Here is a 21,851-nt window from a genome sequence, read left to right as displayed (position 1 = left end):
CAATGAGTTTTTGCCTAGACTGTAGAGAGTTTTGGGGCACAATGAGCTTTATGTTACTGTTCCAGTCAGCTCAGATCAGCTCTTGGGCTGCTCTAAATTATATCAGAAGCTGCAACCTGTAGTCGTAAGGAAATGCTAAGTTTATGCAAAGCCTCCTAACTCCATGTTTACTCTTGACCTCATCAGCAATTCAGCTCAGTCTATATAAGCTTTTTTGTCTGCGCCTACAGTGCCTCTGACATGTTCATCAGAGCAGCTTGTGCCATTTTGTGATGGAATACATGTTCACAGACCTTGGCAATTATATTATAGGCCCTCATCTGTTCAGTGTTTAATTTGTGAAGCATTGTTCAAATGCATTGACATATTACATGATTCATACCACGTGATACAGGAACTTTAGCATCCTTCAGTAAGAGCTCCTCTGAGATGGTCCACAACATGTTGCCCAAAACATTTCTGAACCGGTCAATTCATTTGTAATTCACCGGTTCTGTATTCCATCACTGCCCCAATTTCTTTTGTCACTTTTTACTTCTGTGTCTTATCTTTTTGGCAACCTAGGCCAGTAACATATAACTGAACCTTATATTCAGAGGAACCTTCAGTGACCTGTCCCTAAATCTGGACAGGCACAGAACTGATTAGGGATGCAGTGCCAGTAACCCTGCCCTGCTGTTGTATGACCAGGGAAGAACAAGAAAGTTAACTTCTAACAGGATAACTCTGAGCCTCCTTTGCTGGAATTTACCGGAGATGTCAGCTTTTGAAGTGTAAGAGTCAGCCTTTTACAGAAATGTGTGTTTTCCAAATTATTTGTATGCTAGGAAAACATTTTCAAAAGGGGTTAATGACAAGTCACTTCTTGCAGGACCCTGAGCATAAGCTTTCCCTATGTTTCTGATTGCACAGCTCTGTTATTCAATTTTATGCAACTAATGTTCCTGATCTGCTACCCAAATGTGCCCTAGAGAGTTCATATGATCTGCTGTGAGTCTGATAGTATATTCCTTAAATTAGTTTGCCTTAGGGGGAAAAGATTAGGGCCCTGTATACCCTTGAGTACCTACTTTTAGGTCTTTGCCAGAAGACATCCCTCTTTTATCTCTCTTGCAGAGCAAATTCCTCTCAGTTTGTGACACAGGAGGTAATACTTCAAAGCTCTCCACTATAAAATGAACTACAGAAATTTGAATAGTATTTAGTTAATGGCAGGCCTGTTAGTGGCTCCAGGGAGGAGAACAAATTCTGATAAAATCATGGTGCAGCTTCTCTTTGCACTAAATTTGGGTCCATCTCGAAGGATGTACTGAATTAGTTATTGCCACTGTTACTACTTTTGGCATGATGTGCAGCAGGTTTTATTTCCCAGAATGCTTAGTGCTTTATCTCTGCAATGAATTTTAAGTTTGCATGGAGAGGCAAAATATGAACGGTCACAGATATTTTCTATGGTCAATAAGTTGGAGAGAGCTAACCAGATAATGTGGTTTGTTCTGGAACTGATTGTCTCCTGCAGGATACCCCAAGCACTTTAAAGAAAAATTTCTCTAAAATTACAATACCAGAAGCAGAAGCAAAAGAGAAATGAACATTTGACTATTTTTGCATAACATTCCTCATTACCTGGTTTATCATCAGCTTAATAGGTAATTCTTCTGCAGAAAATAAAATATTTGTAATGCAATTTATATATTCCTTTGCTTATTTTTTTCAAGACTTTTTTTCTAAAAATCTTTGCAGCTATCCTGTTCATTTAAGCCTCTATACAGGCACTTTGGAGAAAACAATGTCCTAAAAACAAAGCAAAAAAAAAAAAAAAAAAAATCAGACCAAAACCAGTTTTCTCTGTCTGCATGACTTGAAAAGTAGAAGAATTTATTCCAAATATAAAGCAGTCAAAACCACATCTATAGACTTAATTAACTAGCTGTGTTGTGTTGTTTACAAACTTACCAACTGTAGAAGCCATAAACATCTGCTGCAGAAATAAATAAAATGCATGTAAAGCCATATTTATAACTGCTACAGAGTAAGGAAATAAATTAATTTGTGAAGGTTGATACCAAGTCCTGCTGGGGACTGAAGTCCCTGCTTCTAAGCTCTTGACAAAGGTTGGTGGGAGAGATTTCTGGAGGACAATGAAACCAAAATAATTTTACTCGGTGCTATTGCAGATTATAAAATAATAATAATAATAATAATAACAACAACAACATTGCAAACTACACCAGAATATTTTACCTATTTATCCAATTTCTTCTCAGAAAGAGAGGTCAGGCATCAAAACGGGTTGCCCAGAGAAGTGGTGAAGTCACCATCCCTGGGGGTGTTAAAGGAAAGGCTGGACACGGTGCTTAGGGACACGGTTCAGTGGGTGACACTGGTGGTATAGGGATGCTTGGACCAGGTGATCTTGGAGGTCTTTTTCAACCCTAATGACTCTATGACTCTGTGATTTATGTTTAAACTGTTTCTGTTCACTAGCCATTGTCAAAAGTGGTTATGTCCATCTATTTCTCATGTTTAGATTATATTATCGTTACAAAATGAAATATGCCTACATTCATTCAAAATGAAATATGCCTTCCAATGCCTATGCTTAATATCAGGAATTTAACAAAAATCAATATGTTTAAGCTCATATGAGATTTGATGAAGCAAAAGAATACTCCCAGGCTTAAAAGTTATTTCTTCTCAGATAATACTTTGTTTCCATCACAGATTTGTCTTATAGGCATACAAGATGGCTTTACTCTTATGTCTTAAACTTCTGTGTTGCTATTTATTTATTTATTTATTTAATTTATTTAATTATTTAATTAATTTAATTAATAATCCAGAATTATATGAAGATTTATGGTATGCAGTTGCAAGGTATGTATCCTCATAGATGCAGTTTTGTACATCTGGACCACAGAAAACATGAAAATTAAAGCAGTATTCACAACACGGAGTTTCTCTTAGTCCCAGTCAACAACACATCGTGTACTTATAAAATATAAATATAAATAAATACTTATAAAATAAACATTCCCTTTCAAAACCCCAAACAAAGCCATCAACTCAATACAAAGAAAGAATAAAATGAGATGAAAGAAAGAAAGAAAGAAAGAAAGAAAGAAAGAAAGAAAGAAAGAAAGAAAGAAAGAAAGAAAGAAAGAAAAATACCTGTAACTTCACTTTTTATTCCTTGTCTCCATGTCAAGTCCTCTAACACTCAGATCTTGCTTGCATTTCCCCAGTGGAACATGCTTTGTTGTCTGCATCTATATCTACCCCAAATCCTCCATGTTGTCAATTTACAGATTTGCTAATTTTTTGGCCCCTTAGTCACAAAAGCTCTTTTACTATGGGTCTTGTTAGATTGACCCCTTAGTTCCTTCAGAGTCAGGGCAACCATCAAATAGTGGACATGGGGATGGGATGGATCCTTCTCTCATCCTGTCCAGTGCTGGATGACTTGCTGTTTTTTCTAACTTGGCTTATTACCATGGTATGTTTGGAAACTGCAGACATTTGTCCTGACTGTTCAGTTCTAATGCTAGTTGTGGCATCAAACATCCTATTTTCAGTAATCCAAATACTGAGTTTTCTAGTGCCAATATTGCTTTGAAGACTACGTCTCATGGAAATCTTCACTGATAATCTAACCACTTGCACACATGCTGTCTTGCTACTAACTTTCAGGCTCTTCCCTGATGCATTTAATGTGTTCCAATGAAGGCCAATAAGACATTCCATGCTTCACCCTCATGTTTTCTTAAGACTCTCTTCAAAACAAAAATGTACAGGAACGTACTTCAGAATTTAAGATGACAGCCATGCCTCTTCCAATGTGCCCCAAGCTGGCTTTATTGAGAAGACACCAGTAGGATATCCTTTCTAGTGAACTGGGAATGTGAAAAATATAAAGCTGGAGTATGATGTTTTATTCTGTTACATATATGTTCTTATGCCACACTCATTAGTTTTTACTGTCATCTATACGTCAGAACAGTGCATTTAATGTCAGTCATTCTGGACTGTTTATTTTCTCATCTTCTGCCCAAAGAAACAAGAATCAAGGAGAAAGTGTCATTTTCAATTAGTTTTGGGAAGGTGGGAAAAACCTTTTTTCCTTTAGCATACACACTATGGTGTGTGTAAGATAAGGCAAAACAGATACGTATTTGAGGTAAAAAAAAAATGGTGACATATGATGGCATATAAATTTGGGGGAAACTTAATACAGACCCTCTGATTCAACCCCAAAGAAATATATTTTTGTCTCACAAAGATTTTTTTTTCTCTTTAAGCAAACTGTTTTGCTGGGTCAGTGTCTTTATCTTACATCATTATCATGTTCCCAGATCAATCTCACATTAAAACTAAAAAAAAAAAAAAATAGCTCCAACACATCCATTGCTTTTGGAACACTATCAAAAGTCAGCACAGAGAGAGGAGGGTCCCCACACATTCAGTGGCTTCTGAGGAAAAGCACTCAGAACTGGTTAAAAAACAACACTAGAGCTTCAGCCCCAGCTAAATTGCATACAGATCATCAAGGCCATGCTCCTCAGAGCACCAGAATAGTCTAAGGCAATGTGAGAAGAGCTGAGCTGAAGCATGGCAGAGGGCCAGCGTGTATGAGCGTGGTGATCCTGACTGAGCTCAGACACAAAAAGAAGGTGCACAGAAGTGAGAGCAGGAACACAGTACTTGGGAGGATATAGAGACGTTGCTTATGTGTTTAAGGATGGAGTCAGGAAAGCCAAAACTCGGCTGGAGTTGAACCTAGCAAGGGAGGTGGAGGACAACAATGAAGGTTTCCTCTATGGACACACTGGCACCAAGGGAAAGGCTAAAGTCTGGGCCCATTGCTTAGGGAGGTTGGGGACCTAGTCACAAGAATAGGTGTCCTGCAGCTTTATGCCTTTTTTGCCTGTTATCACTGCTATTTGACCCCAGGCCTCACAGGTCTCTGAGCCTGCTGGCAGAGTCTGAGAGAATGATCCCTCAGGGATCAGTACTGGTACCAATGCAGTTTAATGTCTTCATTAACAATCGGGATGGTGGGACTGTGTGCTTTTGCAGTGAGGTTGGGTGAGGGATTCAATATGCTGGAGGGCAGGGCTACTATCTGAAGTGACATGAAGAGGCTGGAGAAATGGGGTGACAGGAACCTCATGAGGTTCAACCAAAGCAAGTGCAAAGCAAGAGCCTTGCATCTGGGATGGAATAACCACCCACACCAGCATGGGCTTGGGGCTGACTGGGAGGCAGCTCAGTGAAGGCTTAGATGTCAGGTCTCATGTTCAGCAAAGGACCCCAAGAGTTTTCTGAGATGTAGATGGTGGATCAGTCAGGGTAGGAAAGCTGGCTTGAACATTTGAGATCCACCAGGAGAATGTTTTTGGGTAGCATTCTTTATCAGGTATGTGTTCAGTGATCTCTCCCAAACATGTCTCTTTGCTCCCTGCCAGTCAGTGTTGCTAGAACCAGAACAGGACTTTCCCCTATAGAAAAACATGAAAGCTCTATACTCTGGTCTTAAAGCTCGTCCTACTTACCCAAGCCTACCTAAAATGTTAGCAATAATTACAGAGTTTTCCAAAAAAAAAAAAAAACGATGCAGCTGGGACTGGGCCTGCGCTGTGCATGTGTCCCTCCCTCTGTAGGACCAGAGTGCATCCTCTGCCAGCTGGCACTGGAGTGATGAGCACTTTAGTTCTCCTTTACCAAGTCCCTATTTCTAGCTAACCTACTCAGTTTCCCTTCTCAGTACAAAGCAAAGTGGAATGAGAAAAAACTTTTTCTCGACTTTTTCTCTCATTATTACAAGGAATGCTTAACAGCTGTAATTCTCTACATCTGTTGGAGTGTTCCCATAACTTTCCGGGTTTTGAGGTGTTTTAAAGATTATTTTAGAGACTCCTGCTGAGCAGAGGGAAGCTCCTTCATTGCTGTCCTCTGTGCAGTCTGCTGCCTTCCTTTCCAGAAGCTGTGCTCTGTGGGAGAAACAAGGGAGAGAGGGAGGGAAGTGAAACTGAAAGGAGGAAAAAAGAAATAAACAGTGAGAGGAAAAACATGGTAAGGAGAAGAGCCTTGCATAAACTTTAGACTTGTTACAGCCAAAGCATGTTTTTTTTTGTTGTTTTGTTTTGTTTTTATGGTTGCAGGCTTACATGTCTTGCTGGGCCCTACAGAAAATGCTCCCACAAGAAAGAGGTTGTAGCTGCTAAATAAATAAATAAATAAATAGTCTGTTTTTGTTATTGCTATTTATTGTTACATCTTGATTATTTCCAAGATTTCTGACAATATTCCACTTTCCAGGGAACCACAAAAGTACATATAAGAAACTAATAAAACACTTGCTGTTATGCCATTTGTTTCCTTTGATAAAAGAACCCATTAGCATCTTTCAGCTAAACAGCTTCCACCCAGTTCCTGCATATGAGAGCACACAGCAGCAGCACGTCCATGTGAGATTGATGCATTCACCAAAATCCCAAGGCAGGCACAGTGCACCACGGGCTGATAGGGCAGACCTCCAAGCCTACTTAGTAAAAGTTATTTTTCACATCTTGAACAGTAAGCATGCATTACAATACTGTTTATCAGTTAAGGGAAAAGACCTGATCCTATTCCCGTTCTCTCCCCAGATTAAAAATAACAGCTTTAAAATACATTTCTTCAGTGCTTGTTATCTGAAGACCTGTAACCTCCAGAAAGCCACTGCATACACTGATACTTGCACAAGTGGTTATAGCTCAACAATTCTGTGACACAGTCTCTCGAAATCAACCTCTTTGCCTCTCTTTTTGTTCTGTCCTTCCTCTATGACATTAAATTCCATCTATTTTTATAAGTAGAAAGAAAAGCTATATTATTTTTCTGTTTTCTCCCTGCATACATTCACCTTTTTTAAAATTTATTTTTTTTTTTTTGGTGTAGGGAGCAGATTGAGTGCTACAAGATTGAGAATATTTGGTATTTCTTGATCTAGATATTTAAGCTTAAGAGGATGAAGCAGAAAGGAGCTGGAAGCCCTGGTGAGCAGAGATCACTTTATGTAGTCCATGTGTTTGAAGAAGAAAGCCACCACGAAGACGAAGCTGGAGCGCAAACACAGTATGGCGTGTTCTCCCTGCCTACCCTATAATATCCCAGATTTACTAACAGCACAAAGACAAAGCATTACCGTATTATTTATAATGTCATTTCTCAAGAATGTAATGTCCCACCCTCTCCCGTTCTTAGCTTTAAACTTGTTTGATGAACACCAGTTTTCCAGTAAAGACAACATGATATTTGGCCAGGGTGGTGGAATAAGAAATATGATTCTTTTCATGTTGGACACTTGCATAATATTTTTCAACACCCAACATAAACCAACATAAAGTTGGGTTTATGCAGGATTACAGCAATCCTTATATTATTTATGTAATATGACAACATGTCATGTGATAATATTTAGGTTAGTCATCATGCAACCTATTACAGCCTACGTGGAGGGAAATATGAAATTTTAGTTAGCAAAGTGAAACCTTTAATTAATTTCATCTGTCCAACAGTTGCTTTTCTTTTTACCCAAGCAGTAAATATCTTCCAAGAGATGCACAGAACAGAGATTTGTCTTTCAGTGACAGCTTAAAAAAATGCTTATTAATGCTCTGAGCCTGCCATGTATGTCTGACACAGCCAGGTTTGTCACGCTGTTGATCCCAGATCTGCGTGAGAAGAACAGATTGCACACAACCCTTAGCTTCTCCAGGCCTGTGAAGGCTGCGTGGTCTATGCTGGAGAATGACATTCTTTGGGAATGGGAAAGGAGAAAACTCTCCACCCATCCCCACCATCTCTTCATACGTTCTTGCTGTCTTCTCTTGGATAGACATCCAAGAGAAGGAGGAAACAGCAGGCAAAACCACGCATGAGATCTGTTGAAATTAACATTTCCCAAAAGTCCCCAGCTGACCCTCTGGGTGCTAACAACAATGTGAGTTGTAGATGATCTTCTGAAGACAGCAACATGATTCATAGATGGTCCTTATTACAGTACACCCATAAATACTTAAATACAACAAAATAAATGAGTCTGTCAAAACCACCTGGCATCAAGTTAAGCCTACTAATCTGATCTGACTGCTAAAGTCAGTACACAGAAGCAAATCTCCGTCTGTGAGCTTACTGCCCAAGGTGTTCAGGGGGCATGTTGTGCATGCCCATGTCAGCTCTCCAGAACAAAGATGCTGATCAGAAGCCCCCAGAGGACATAGGAATGTGAAAGTTGGTACTTAATTGCTACCACCCATGCATATGTGCCATAAGTGTAGTTGAAATGCACACTTTGTTTTTTACTTTTTTTTTTTTTTGAGATAGGATAAAATACTTTGGGGAAAGCTGGGTCTCCAGTAAAAGCTTTTTATTGCACATACATACATGACTTTGTACTTACGTTAAATTTATTAATAGAATGTCTCCGGTTGTGTGAAAATTTACTCAGAGCCAGGAAGTTAAAACTACGGCCTTAACTCAGAGCCCTGAGCATTTATGAAATGTGACTTTTCCCCTCCTTTCATTGTGTTAAAGAAAAAAAAAAAGGAAATAATCTGTAGCTGACCAGAACACACAAAAATGCTTCATAAAAACCTGGCATTTTTAGAAGATGACTATTGGCCACACATTGGTGATGTTATTAGTGTTTTCCCTTTAAGCCCAAACATTTAATCCAAGCATTATTAACACTTAAATTATTTGTCAAATTTTCTCCTTTCTAAGGCTTTTTTTAAGATGAGCATTGGTTTGTTGCCTTCTAAATTGTGTTCCAAGAGTGATTTTTAATGAAATTTCAATAAAAATCCCTCCTTAAAATGTCAAACGTATTTTCTGGAAAATAGAAAATGGCTCTGAACAGAGACCTTGCAAACTCAAATCAGCCTCAGTGTTTCCTAGGCTGTGTTTTCCCATTTTTGTCTCACTCTGTATTTTCATTGGATCTAAAAAAGAAGAAAAAAATGTATTTTTGGTGTGTGTGCACCCATATACACTTGTGTAAAAACACACACACAAATGCACACACATACATACGTACTGTCTGATCATGGGCATTTTGGGGGGAAAAAAAAAAAAAATAGTGATGAATGTCTGGAGATGGGAAACTAATGGGAATAACTCTGTAGCTATAGTAGGCATCAGTGCTACCTGATTTTCCTCTCTCCAATTGTTTAGTGTTCTGGAGGGTGCAGAGCAGTGGTAGTTGTAAAATGTCAGACTGAGGTGATGACTCCTTGATAGCCTATTTCTGCTTTAAGGGAAAATATTTGCTTTTTTACTATGCAGTTATATGGATTTTAGAGAGGATCCTCTATCCTGACACTAGTCCAGAGGTCCAGAACTAAAGCAGCTGGCAAGCCTTTCAATGCTAAGACTTTTGTTGATGTTTGCACACCTTTGTCTCCCTCTGTCTCTTCTGCACAAGGACAATGAAGAGAAGGGGTTGCTATCCTCGCACATACTGATACAACATAAATATTTTGAACTTTATCTTGTAGATAAATGATCCGGTTTCCGCCCCATTTTTTACATCCAATTTTGTGAAAAGCTGCTTTATTTAGGTATTTTGGGGCACACTACTTATAAAAAACATGTTTACCATGCTGACTGTTTACGCCTGAGTGGCATTAAAGCAAGACCAAAAACACAGAGAGCTCGGAAAGCCGTGAACCTCCCCACCACATCTTTGCACTCATGGTCTTGGCTTCGGGCCCGGCGGCTGCGGGGAGGCCTCCATCCTCGCCTGCCGAGCTGCGGCCAGCAGCCAGCCTCACGGGAGGGCGAGCGGCCTGCGGCAGCTCGGCGGGGACGCCCGGCCGCCACGCAGCGCCGCGCGGAGAATGGCAGGAAGGCCTCTGTTATTGCAGGCCGCTCGCTCTGGAGCCCGTCTGCCCTGAGCTCGCTCCCCGGGATTTCCGAGTCACGGCCACGGCTCCTACTAACAGCCAAATATTTCACTCTCGAGACACGCCGCGCTTCCTGATATAGGATGCACTCGCATGTCTCCCGGTGACCTTAAACACTAATAAAGGAGTCATAATATGACCTAGACGGGCCTTGAAAGCCGGTGGCAGCATGAGTGATGGAAGGGGAGGCTGAGCGGGTGGGAGCACTTGTCTGCTCTTTGTTCAGCAGCTATCACCCCATGTTCCTTTTTTTGCGATTACGTAGAGGAAGAGAATTTAAAACACTCCTGTTGCCCTTTTGCCAGCAGCAGAAGTTAATCCATTATGCTAGAAGGGAAAACCCAAGCGCACTCTGAGTCAGGCTGATTGCCTTGCTCTTGGCTTCCTCATTTGCTCCCACTGAGGGAAACAGCCACCCCATGCAAGTGCACATCCTCTCAGACAGTCTGCCATTCTGCAGTTGTAAACCCAGAGATACCCAGCTCCTGACAAAACCACAGACTGAAGACATGGTGTGGTTCTTGATGTTGTGGGACCGTATTCTCACCTGGTGACAGCTGACTTACCTGCTCTCAGAGAAGCAGAGGACCTGGCCCCATTGGCATAAGGAAGAACAGGGGCTATCTTCTGCTGCTTCCTGCCCCTTATTACGTCTTGAACTAACTTGGCCCTACAAGCAAAGCAAGAGTAAGCAAAAAGAAGGTAATTTGGGATCATGCTGGCAACCCAGCTATCCGCCATGAAGTGTGCTCAGACTTGCTAAGCAATGAGTGAATGATGACTTTGTTACCAGCAAAATGGCCAGCGTTACGGAGATCGAATGCAAGTGGAGGAGAAACAAGAGACCACCGGGAAATGAGACAGACTTTCTCATCAGCAGAGGACTGTTTTAACTGCTTTAGTAGCTCTAAAAATACTTAATTCGACCACAAATCTATGTTATTTAGTTTTATTTATTTGTAAAAGGAAGGATAACAGTCTGTCTTCAGCTCTGTATTACATAAGATCAGCTGACATTTGCTGTGATATCACAGACCAACAAAATGAAATAACTTGCAGAGAAAATATTGACTTTCTTTTTCTGAATTGAAGCCAGCAGACTGAAGGAGATGAATAATATGAAATAAGAGAAAATATTCAAGTAGTCATGCCCAGACTAAATTTAGATACAAGTGAGGAACAACCTAATTCAGGAAAGCTCAAGAAAAAGATCTTGGATATTATTATCATTAATATAAAAGCTTTGAGTTGCAGAAATCAATTCTTAGCAAATGAAACCCTGGAACAATGCAGTGAGGCAATTCTCACAAATGATGAAAACTAAAGTGCACCATGATCTCATCATATGCAGATACTTCCACATAATTCCCACTGATTTTGACAGGAGCTATGCACACATTTCAGAGGGAGGCCTTTAGTCACACAGAGAAAAGAGACAGAACCTGTAAGCATGGTAATTCTCAACATTTGTTGCCACTGCACACACCAGCAACTCAAAATGTCATAGATCTGCTCCCAGCTAAGACCCTATTCAAATAACCTTACACCCAACATCCCCTTGGAGTATCAGTTTGCCTTCAAGACTTGTTCCCAGGGTCTGAGTGACAAGGACAATTAATCAGGGCTGCACCCACTGTAGCCAACAATGTGACACCAGTACAAAGTTGGTGGGAAGTCAGCATCAGACCTCTTTTTCTGCATCAGCTTTATTCTTGACATGATGTTATTGCTCACTTACCACCTCATTTTTTAAAATGAATGTATGCTATTGAGAGTGTTGGTAGGATATGTTTCTCAGATTGATTCAACCCAGTAGACTTTAACAGCAATTTCTACAAAATCCTATTCACTCATTCTCCTTCTTAACAAAGAGAACACAGTAATGATACCTATGAACATTTCTCTCAGTCCCAGAGACCTCTCCGAACTTCTCTCTGTGCATTCAGAATAGCTCTTCTAGGGTCTGATGTTCCCCCTTTGTTATACTAATTCACCATCATAACTATGGAAAATGGTTGTTCTGACATTTTCCCAAATTCTTAACTCTTAATCAAATATATCTAGATGACAACTCATTACCTCCCTCTGATACAAGAGCTAAAGGGGTTGAAATGCTCTCTTCCATGCAATCTAGGGTTCTAGAGGTTTTGAATGTTAATCTTTCTTTAATATTTATAGAAAACCATGAGTTCCAGTTGGCTCTTTGTGGTACCTCTTATGCATACAGCTCACTGTAGTCAGGTCACCTTGAAGGTTGCTGTGGGATTCATGAAGAGTTTGAGCAGGGTAAGATTCAGCTGGTTGAAGATGCCATACCAACACCTGGAGTATTTTTGTGCTTAGTCATTTCATTCAAATGACTTTGGAGACCTTGCCACTTCTTAGAACACCTTGGATTTATGCATTCTTTCTCTGTTTTAATTTTATGGCATTTTATTAAGCAATATTTCCATCTCTGTTGCCCATTACCACACTTATGCAAGTATACATGTAATTGTCCAACATCCCACTCCAGCGCTCCCAACCTCTCAATCTCTTTCCTTCTTCCCAGTGGCCTTTTGTCTGTTGTTTCTGCCATATATTTCTGCACAGCTGAGTGTACCACTCTTGAAGACTCAGCTGATCTCAATTTGTATGTCATACAAGAAAAAAAAAGTCTGAAATACCATTTGTTTTTTTTTTTTTTTACTGTCTAAGACACACCATAAGTTCTCCTCACGTCATGTGCGTGCCTCCATTCTTTACATCAAATTTTCCATGGAAACTCACACCAGTGTCATATACAATGCTACCTCCCTGCTCTTAGGCTGTCTGTGCGTGAGACAAGAGGGGGAAGGCTGGGAAGGTAAGTGTGACAGACAGACAAACGGCCTGCGGCTCTTCGGCACATGTGTTTCTTGAGCTTCAGCCATGAGCTGACATGTTTACATTTCAAACCACTCGCAGACTGCAGTGGGTGCAAACAGGCATCTTCAATTATTTGTGTGGCCTCCTCCCCATAAATAAAATATTAAGAGAGAAAGAAAGCTGCCTTCCAGCCTGCTTACTGTCAGAATTCATCCTGTGTTGTTGTGTTCAAGTGGAGCAGCGATGAGAAACTCCTCGGCTGTTGTGGAAAAGTTACAATGAGTATGTCGGGTCACATCACCCCACTCAGGACCAAGGGAAGGAGTCCAGGCAAAGAAATTCTGTTTCAGCAAGGGAAAAGACAGGTCCTGGCTGACACTCAGGCATGTGTCAGTGCATTGCCATCGATCTGCTGTCACCCAAAAAACACAGCCTTACACGCAGCAGGGAGCTGGGGGCTGCTCAGCCCTGCTTACCCTAGCAATGAGGTGAGAAGCAGTGACACAAGGGGTTCAGCACCCCTCAGCCTCCCTTGCTACTGTTGGCACTCCCACCAGGCTAGGCAGATTGACAGTGCTATCTTTTAAAGCACTTGCTTGAATTATAAGCTAAGTGCCATTTTTCAAAGTGACCTTAGAGCCTACCTCCCTTCATCTCTCAGCCAGGCTGATGGGATGTCTCAGCTGGCTACAACATTTCACATGAGGTATGGCTTCAAAATTCTTGATTTATAGATGCCATCCCCTCAAATGGTCTTCCTCACTGGCATGTGGCAACACAGGCACAAACATGCAGTCAGGGGCTCCAAGCAGGGCAAAACATATCTTTGCCCAGTGCACAACTGAAAATGAGTTTTGGATCATTCTAGGCATATTAGCAAAGAGTGCAGGTTTTGCCAGTTTCTTTTAAATGTTGAACTTTTATAAACTAGTAAAGAAGAAATTGATAGGAAAATAAACTAATGAAAGCAGAGAAAAGCCATACATTCAGGAAGATCACAGACTCCTGCAATAATCTGTGAACAGAATAGATCAATAATATTTTGATAGTTTTTTTGTTTGTTTGTTTTGTTTTGTTTTGTTTTGTTTTGTTTTTGTAGATACTTCTATAGTTTTTCTTTTCATTCCCCAACAGCTGTATTCATCCTGCCTCCAGGAACTGGTGCCCCTGTTTAATCAGACTTATAATAAGCCTAATATTTAAGTTCTCAAGAACAATTTGAGATTTCCTTCCAGTGAACATTAGAAAATGATACTGTGATTAGCCATATCTCTCTGACTGGGACTGCTAAACAAAACAAGCAGTTGACACAATCATTTGATCTGGGACGAAAGAGAAACAAGAGTAATGACAGGCAGTTTCCAGGGGTTTGTTAAAGGAAATGTTCTTGATACACAAGTCCCATCCTAGCTGATTTAATTTCACATACTAAATAACAAAAAACTGTTTCTGAAACACAGAGAAGTTCAGAAAAGATTATTAAAAATATGTTTATAGTTGTCTCCTTACCTTTTTCTTTATGCAGCCCAAAATAGCTAAAGGAGTTATGACATAAAAAATAACCAAAAAGTCAGTCCTGCCCAAAGACATAGCAGTCAGTTAAGACAATAGCAGATTTTTTCTCAGCTTTATTTTTTTGATTATGAGGAGTTTGTTAACACGCAAAAAAAGACAACCCTATTTTGTTCTGAGGGATAAGATGCTCAGTAGTGCTCTTGAAGAATAAATGAAATCTTTTTCCTGCATTGTGCTACATGATCTTAGAAAAATAGAGAACTGACTTTATTCTCACATTTTTATCACAAATGATGTACAAGGCAGAAAAAAAATTGCTGAACAGATTTTGATATTTGAACTGAACTGGTAAAAGTTTAGAAAACTTGCAGATTTAACCACTGTGACACTGAAAGAAGCAACAGAAAAGAGCTATGCAACTTTACATTTTTGTTTTCTGTGGTTAAGTTCAATCTCTCAAAAACAGAATAGATTTAGCATTGACTAAAGAGGTTTTTTTTTCCTTTTGCTTCAAGACACAGAAATACAGATTTCAAAGTGCTTTTGACTCTGGTCTGAAAGTGGTTTAAAAGTAAACATCTGTCTTTCATCTGCTGGATGGCAATTAAAGAAAATCTATCATTAACCCCCCAAGTACCTCTGCAGATTCTGGGTCACTGGGAGCAAGCGATGCTTGGAAGTCTCTCGGGTCCTTAAGGTGGGGAGGAATCCAGTGCAGTTCTACCTCTCCCTGTGAAGAACGTGGTAGGCATCAAGTGCCTCTCTGCAGTGAAGTTGTGAGATAGGAAAAAAGGCAGAAGTAGGTCCTAAAACAAAACATCCCCTACAGTATATGTCAGTTTCCACATATGTTCTCAATAGTGTCCTGAAAACAGACATATATATTTGTTTAAATAGAGAGAGAAAGAGAAAGAGAGAGAGAGAAAGCATAGCATCTACTATAACTGAACAAAAAATTCACTGCAAAAATACATTCAGTCCTTGCTCTCATTTGCCTTCTTTGGCACCCTGGGCTATCTACTGTTCTCTTCTGAAACAGCCTTACAAGTATACTTTCTAGCAAATACCTAAGCACATTCAAAGCACAAGTACCTGGCATTTCAGGACACGATCCAATCTGTTAAGCAGGAAGAAAATGCATTTCATCCTTTCTTTGCTGTGCTACCTAATATATGGGGCATATGAAACACAGAGCAGAGAAGTCAATTTGAAATCCCATGACTCACTCAGAGGCATATTTCTGTGTGTTTGGGATGAGCCAGGACACTGAGCTTTATCCCACCCCAAACTGGTTACCCCAGGACACGGAATATTTGAACTTGACAGCCTCAGGAAATCTAGATTATTACCTGCCAAATGACTGTGGACATCCTAGGACAGGAACGTGGTTCAGGTGTTGGTGTCCTCCGTCCATTCTGGTGCTTTTCAGATAGGAGACCAAGATCTCTTTGACCAGGGATTAAACCAAAAAGTGATGGTTGTTAGGATTGTGGAGGTGCAGGTACTGCAACCCACTGCTAGGGCATTATCTGTGCTCTATCCAGTATTTAATGCCATGTATAGGCATCCAGCATCCAGTGGACAAATATCTGAATATCTTTACTCTATTTTGTAAAATTGGAATTATTGTGCCCTGCATATTTCTGCAGCATCTGAGTGGCACATTTCTGGTGGTGCACAAAGAGACCTATATCCAGACCTACTTTTAAAAATAAGGATTTCTGTTCCCAAGTAAACTATTTGCTTTTGAAAATGTTACTCTGTCAGACTAAGCCCTGAGGACTTCCCCAGAAGGAGCAGCTGGGATGCCTGGGACCTACCAGCACAGAAGCAGTTAATTTCTATGAAGACTCCGAGAAAGAAAAACAGTCTAAGAACAGCCTTGTGTTGGGAGGAGGGCTAGAAAACGAGGCTGTTGCTGTTGTTTTCATTGTGTGCACTCTAATCAGAGAGAGTAAGAACAATAATGCATGTAATGCTGATTTTGGACCGTTTCCATGCAGCTTTTCCCAGGCTAGGCAGCCTTGGGAACCACTGATAGTGTGGCACACCAGGGGCACAGCCTCAATCACCAAGCACAGGGCAGGGCAGCCTTTTCTGTGGATAAAATATGTGAGGGATGACAAGAATCTTCCCAGCATGGGAAGTGGCAATAACAAAAAAAAATATACAAGGTGCTGAAACTGAGTGTAACATCCACTGCAGAGTGTGCCTGCAGGCGACACTCAGATTTGAAAGGTAGACTGCTATTTTTCATTTCCTCCCCCATTTTGTGTTTGTTTGTTTGTTTGTTTGTTTGTTTTCCCTTCTTTCATTAGATGCCCCCTCCCCCTCTCAGCACCACTTTGAAGCTAAGATGAAAGAAATGCTGTGGCTGCTGGCACGGAGCACACACAGGGAGACCGACTGAAGTGTGCTTTAGTTTAAGATGCCATGGTGTAGGGTTTTTTTAGCTTTTTTTTTTTTTTTTTTTTTTTTTTTTGCTAAGTAGGGGAGGGACAGTGGGAGAAGAGAAGAGGAGAAGAAAGTTATTCAGCTAAACACAATATATTACACTTCATTGAAAAGCATATTGTGCAGCTTGGATTGAAACGTGGTCCTAATTTTTCAAAGCTTTCCCTTCAAGGACAGAGGGTTTGGGGTAGCTAAGATGTGGCATCCTCCCAGACAGCAAATGCCCATATTTTATTCATAAAACCTGTCACATCAGTATATGATGAGAATTGACATAAGAAGCTGTAGCTTCGTGACCTGTTTTGAATAAGTCGGTCAAATCAATGATGCTTGTCTCTTAGTAGCAGAAATTTATATAGCCACTGCAGAGTGGAAAAAAAGTCATTCGCCACCATTTTTGTTCTGAAAACAAAGGGATGTTCTTGAATAGTGACAATAAAAGGATCAACTTGTTTTCTTTTCTTTAGACAATTGATCTCTGTTGACATCTACTTTTAAATATATATATATATATATCTGGCAGGGGAAGGGGTAGAATTCACACATCTTTCCCTTGAAGATGTAATTAGCTCTGAGTGGCTGAAGAATTCTGATGTTTGGGGAAATCCTGGTGTCAGTGACATCAGAAAGGTATGTGTCAGTGACTTCACCAAATCAAGGAACTCCTGTCCCATGTTCATCATGTGACATCCATGCTTGCACTTCCACCAATCCAGACTTGCCCATGTGCTGGCAAAGTTGTGCAAACAAGCTGCAAAATCCAGGGAAAAGGGAAGGTCGCAATGGATGGTTGCAATACTTTCTCCTGCCTTCAGCTTCCAGCCCTTGCCCCTATAAAAATGTCATTCACCACTAGAATTTCATGCTTATTTAATATCTGTTAGTCACTGTTAAACTGCCAACAGCTAGCTAAATTCACACTAATGTTCTTTTAAATATGCAGCAGTTCTACCATTTACAACCATTATGGAATTAAACTGTAGAATTAAACTCTCAGGTCAAATACCTTCACATATATCTAAAACAGCATTAATTAGCATGTCCAAGGATTTTTGGAAGCCCTTGAAGAGAGCAATTACAGCAATTGGCGAACATCCTTTGAAGGGTGGATTGCATACAGCTTAGCAAGTTAGAACTTCTGACTATTAATTTATTTTGAACTAATTCTGACCCTGCTTCTGTCTGCTAACTGCACGCCAGTTTTCAAAGGCCAAGTATACTGGTGCATGAAGTTAGCCAAGTTTTCTGGAGAATAGAATGCAGTACGCCAGCTCTCAGATGGATGGAGCTGCTTCAGTTTCAGAGATGAGTGGAAAAACAAAAGAATCACAGAGTAGGTGTTATTGGGTCCTGTCACACAAGAAATAGTTTTATAGCAGCGTGTTTTGTCTGTGCAATGACCCAGAGTCCATGTTAGGAAACAACACAGACACTTTTAGAGTTTCTTGTCACTCCAGTAACAGTATTTGTTTCAAAATAAGCAGTTTCCAAACAAGTAACAAGCAGGGGAACAGACCCAATACAGTTATGGCATCACAGGAGGATCATGAGCAGGCCCTTAAATTATGGAAGGATAACAGGGTCTAAAGAGGTCTGACTTGACCTCAGGGAAGGCTTGGTCCTATCTAAACTGTTCCAAGCACATTTATGGAATCTCCTCTTTAAGATCCTGAAAGGTGGAGTTCCTCAGTTCCCCAGGTAACATAGCTAAGCACGTAGCTGGCTTTGCATTCAAAATAATTGCCCTAAGATCTGTCTCAATCTCTTTTATTCCTGTTTGGCATGCATGTATCACATTCTTTGGAGGGCAAAACATGCTACAGGTTAGCTTTCTCATTCGGGCTGCCTTTGTCCATACTGTTCATAGGGCAGGTAAAGCCTGACGTCCCTTCTCATGGCGCTGGGATGGCACAAGGAAGGCTGTGGTGTGTTCCAGCACACAGTTCCCGTGTGTTCCTCAGTTTTCTTGTTTTTGTCTAGCCAAATTCTAATTGTAAGTCTCCCCCTTATGAGAACCATGACACATCCTATTGCCGTTGTTTTAGAAATACAGGTCCTTCCAGAAGCTCAAGTAGGAGGGGATCACAGGAGGAAAGATCCAACATTTAAATCAATTGCAGTAACTGGGTGCCAAGACATGGGGCAATGAGCTTTACATAGCAGATGGCCACGTGGATCTCCCTCCAAGTCAACAGGTGAATACTATTCCAGAACTGACGTAATTTTAAGTGAAAGACAGAAACAAACAGAACAATCCTGCATAAGATTATTCTCCTGGCACTGCACAAAATCCTGTTACAAATCAAAAACAGCAGAGTAAGAAAATGCTAGGATTGATGAAGAGTCATTTTTCAATGTGGTGAGATTAGCAAAGGGTTCTCCAAAACTCGCTCTTCTTAAATCAGTGGGCTTGATGGGTTTTGGAGAATAATTGTTAAGTAGTGACAGAGGTAAGACATTGCAAGCTGTAAGTTTTAGATAACATCCAAGAAATGCTCCAGTTATTGTAACCACCAGAAAGAAGCCTGGGTTACCTTCTGGAAGGTCTCAGTAAAGCAAAAAATCTGCTCAGACTACCTCCAAGCCAGAAAACTCAGCAAATCATTAGAGCTTCTGAGAGAGTTAACGTTTGAAATAGAGGTTGGACAATTACATGAAGAATAAAGATATATGGAGTTATAAAAGATAATGCTGGGGAAAAAAAAAAAAAAGAGAGAGAGAGAGAGAGAGAGAAAAAACACTAAACCTATTGTTTCAAGTTTCAAGATCTAGATAACTCTACGTATTATTGGTAAGGAAGAGATGTCCTGAGGAGGAACAGAAATATGCCTGCCAGTGTAATATAAGGTTTTCTCACCAACCGCCTTGAGCTGACTGTTTTTTAGGGTACAAATTGAACTGTATGAAGCACATACTGGTCCAATATGAGAACTACCACATTACTTACAAAAGAGATATTTTTAATTATTATGGAATCAACCTCATTGCAGCATATTTTCCATTTTCACCAGCATGCCTGGCACAGAAACATTTATGAGCTCTGGTCAGAGTTTAACCTTATTCACTAACACATCCTTTCCACAGGCTGAGCTTGCAGTGTCAGCCACACTCTAGTCCTGGCTTTAGGTTTGCAGTGACAGCACCCTACTGCCTCACCAGCCGTGGGGTCTTTTGCTGGCTCTTGCCTGACCTCATGAGTTCCTATGTTCAGAACCCCATAGAAAAAAGCCTACATCACCTTCAGTGTAAGTCCCTGAATTATCCTACAGATACTGCAACCACAATGCCTACGAATCCTTGAGCTTTGCCTAGATGGTATGGTTTAATACACCAGATAACCAAATTCCATCAATTTCCCCTATTAGCCCTGTCAGTGAATGCTGTGTTTCGTCTGGTGCCCGGCAAATGGTTTTGGAAAGCCAGCCCTTGTCTCTGCAGCATACCAAGCAGTCTGAGGAGTTACACAGGGCCAGATGCAGCCTGCACGCGTGTTCAGCAGTCCCCTCTGGCTCTGTGAGGATCAGTCTTGCTAATGAATTCATGGGCAAATGTCTAACAACAGAGTATCAGAGATTTATTTATTTTTTTATTGAATACTTAATTTCTTTGTTAAGTAACTCAGAGATGCTAAAATACTAAGTTGATTTTCTATGCTTTATTGAATGCTTTTGACAGGCAGCAAGTTGTTTTGTCCACACGAATCACTGATGGCCTGCAATGCCGGGCAGAAGGCTATTTGGGAAGGTTACAGAAGAATCCTCATATTGATTGCCAAATTTGTCATCTCCTGGGTGTGACTGTTATGATTAAGAGGAGGTATGTCATGGATTTCTTGTAAGAAGGAGGGAAGGTGTGTTTCAAAGTACAAATAAATCCCCCCCTTTGCAGTCTCTAAGCAGATCACAGCAGGCAGATACGATGTTTGCCTGTCAGCCACTCATGGGCTGCTCATAACAGGCCTGAAAACTTTTCCCCGTGACACTAGTCTAAAGCTAGGCACACTAGCCACAGCAAAAACAGCTGTGTTGCCATGGCCCACATCTTTTAAGGGAACAAAACAATTAGTATAGTTGTTTATAACTACTTTTGAAGAGTCTAAGTCATACAATGCGATTTTTCCTTTGTGTTTCTTATAAACAAAGTATCCCTTAAAATAATTGTGTTAAGAGTAAAGACACATGAGATATATGACTGTAACAAATAATGCTGTCTTGAAAAAAATATGGGAGTTTGGTGTTTTTTTACACTCCTAGTGTAATAAAGAAGATCACGCCTTTTTTTATAAGAGTGTAATGACATCTGAGAGGAGGACATGAATTGCCACTGACATTTGAAACTCTCGGTCAATTATGTGTAGGCATAATTCACATTAACTGCTGCGCTGCCTCCGCTGACCCTGCCAGGAGCAAAGAGAAGCTGCGGGAGCTGCAGACCCCCATTCTCTGAAGCAGGGCACGAGGCAAGTGTGGCAGGGGAGCGATGGGGAGCAGGAAGAGTGGTGGTGCTGCTGTGCTCACAAGCTCAGATCCCTGCAACCTTGACCAGCTGCTCTCACCCAGTGAAACTTCTCTGCTCTGAGTAGGAGCTTGTGTTTTTCTGGTGTGCTTTGGTTAGACCCACTACACCAGTTGGAGTGCTTATCTAAATGAAGCTATTGTGCTTTCCGTCACACTGCTCTGCTTTATCTGGAGCTCCCACCAAAATCACCGTGTAACTCTGGAACAAATAAGAGGTCTAATAAAGAGAATAAATATCTGAAGGCAACAATATCATATCCGCATGGATGCTTTCAAGAAAGGACTGCAGGTTCAAAACTTAAATGAGAACTGTGTGAGCCCCATCTCTTGCTTCCTTAGGCATCGAGGGGTGGCACAGACATGGGAGTGTGGTGCAAGAGACCAGAGCAAGCTCTTTTCTACCAGTACTTAGAGCAAGGAATTACTGAAGCTGGAAGCAGGGCATTGCTGATATGCACCACAGTGCTCTGAGAAGTGAGGTGAGTATCACCACGTCTCTGGCTGATTAAACATTTTGTTTTGGCTGCTTGGCCTTATTGAGGGAACAAGAGACTCCTGAGCAGGTACAAAG

General features: G+C 40.7%; 1 long non-coding RNA gene across 1 annotated transcript; it reads right to left on the bottom strand.

Annotated features, from left to right (window-relative positions):
* Positions 1 to 8,346: 8,346 nt before the first annotated feature.
* LOC137854286 (uncharacterized) lies at positions 8,347 to 15,229 on the bottom strand. Its single transcript, XR_011095066.1, has 3 exons — positions 14,947 to 15,229; positions 10,514 to 13,053; positions 8,347 to 8,984 (listed from the first exon to the last, which is right to left on the bottom strand). It is a non-coding gene; the product is annotated as an uncharacterized lncRNA (long non-coding RNA).
* Between the last annotated feature and the right edge of the window lie 6,622 nt (positions 15,230 to 21,851).

Source organism: Anas acuta, chromosome 3 (genome assembly GCF_963932015.1).
Source record: "Anas acuta chromosome 3, bAnaAcu1.1, whole genome shotgun sequence".
In the NCBI taxonomy this organism is placed as follows: Eukaryota; Metazoa; Chordata; class Aves; order Anseriformes; family Anatidae; genus Anas; species Anas acuta.
Note: the sequence above shows the minus strand (reverse complement) of the source record. Positions and strands in the feature narration are given on the sequence as shown.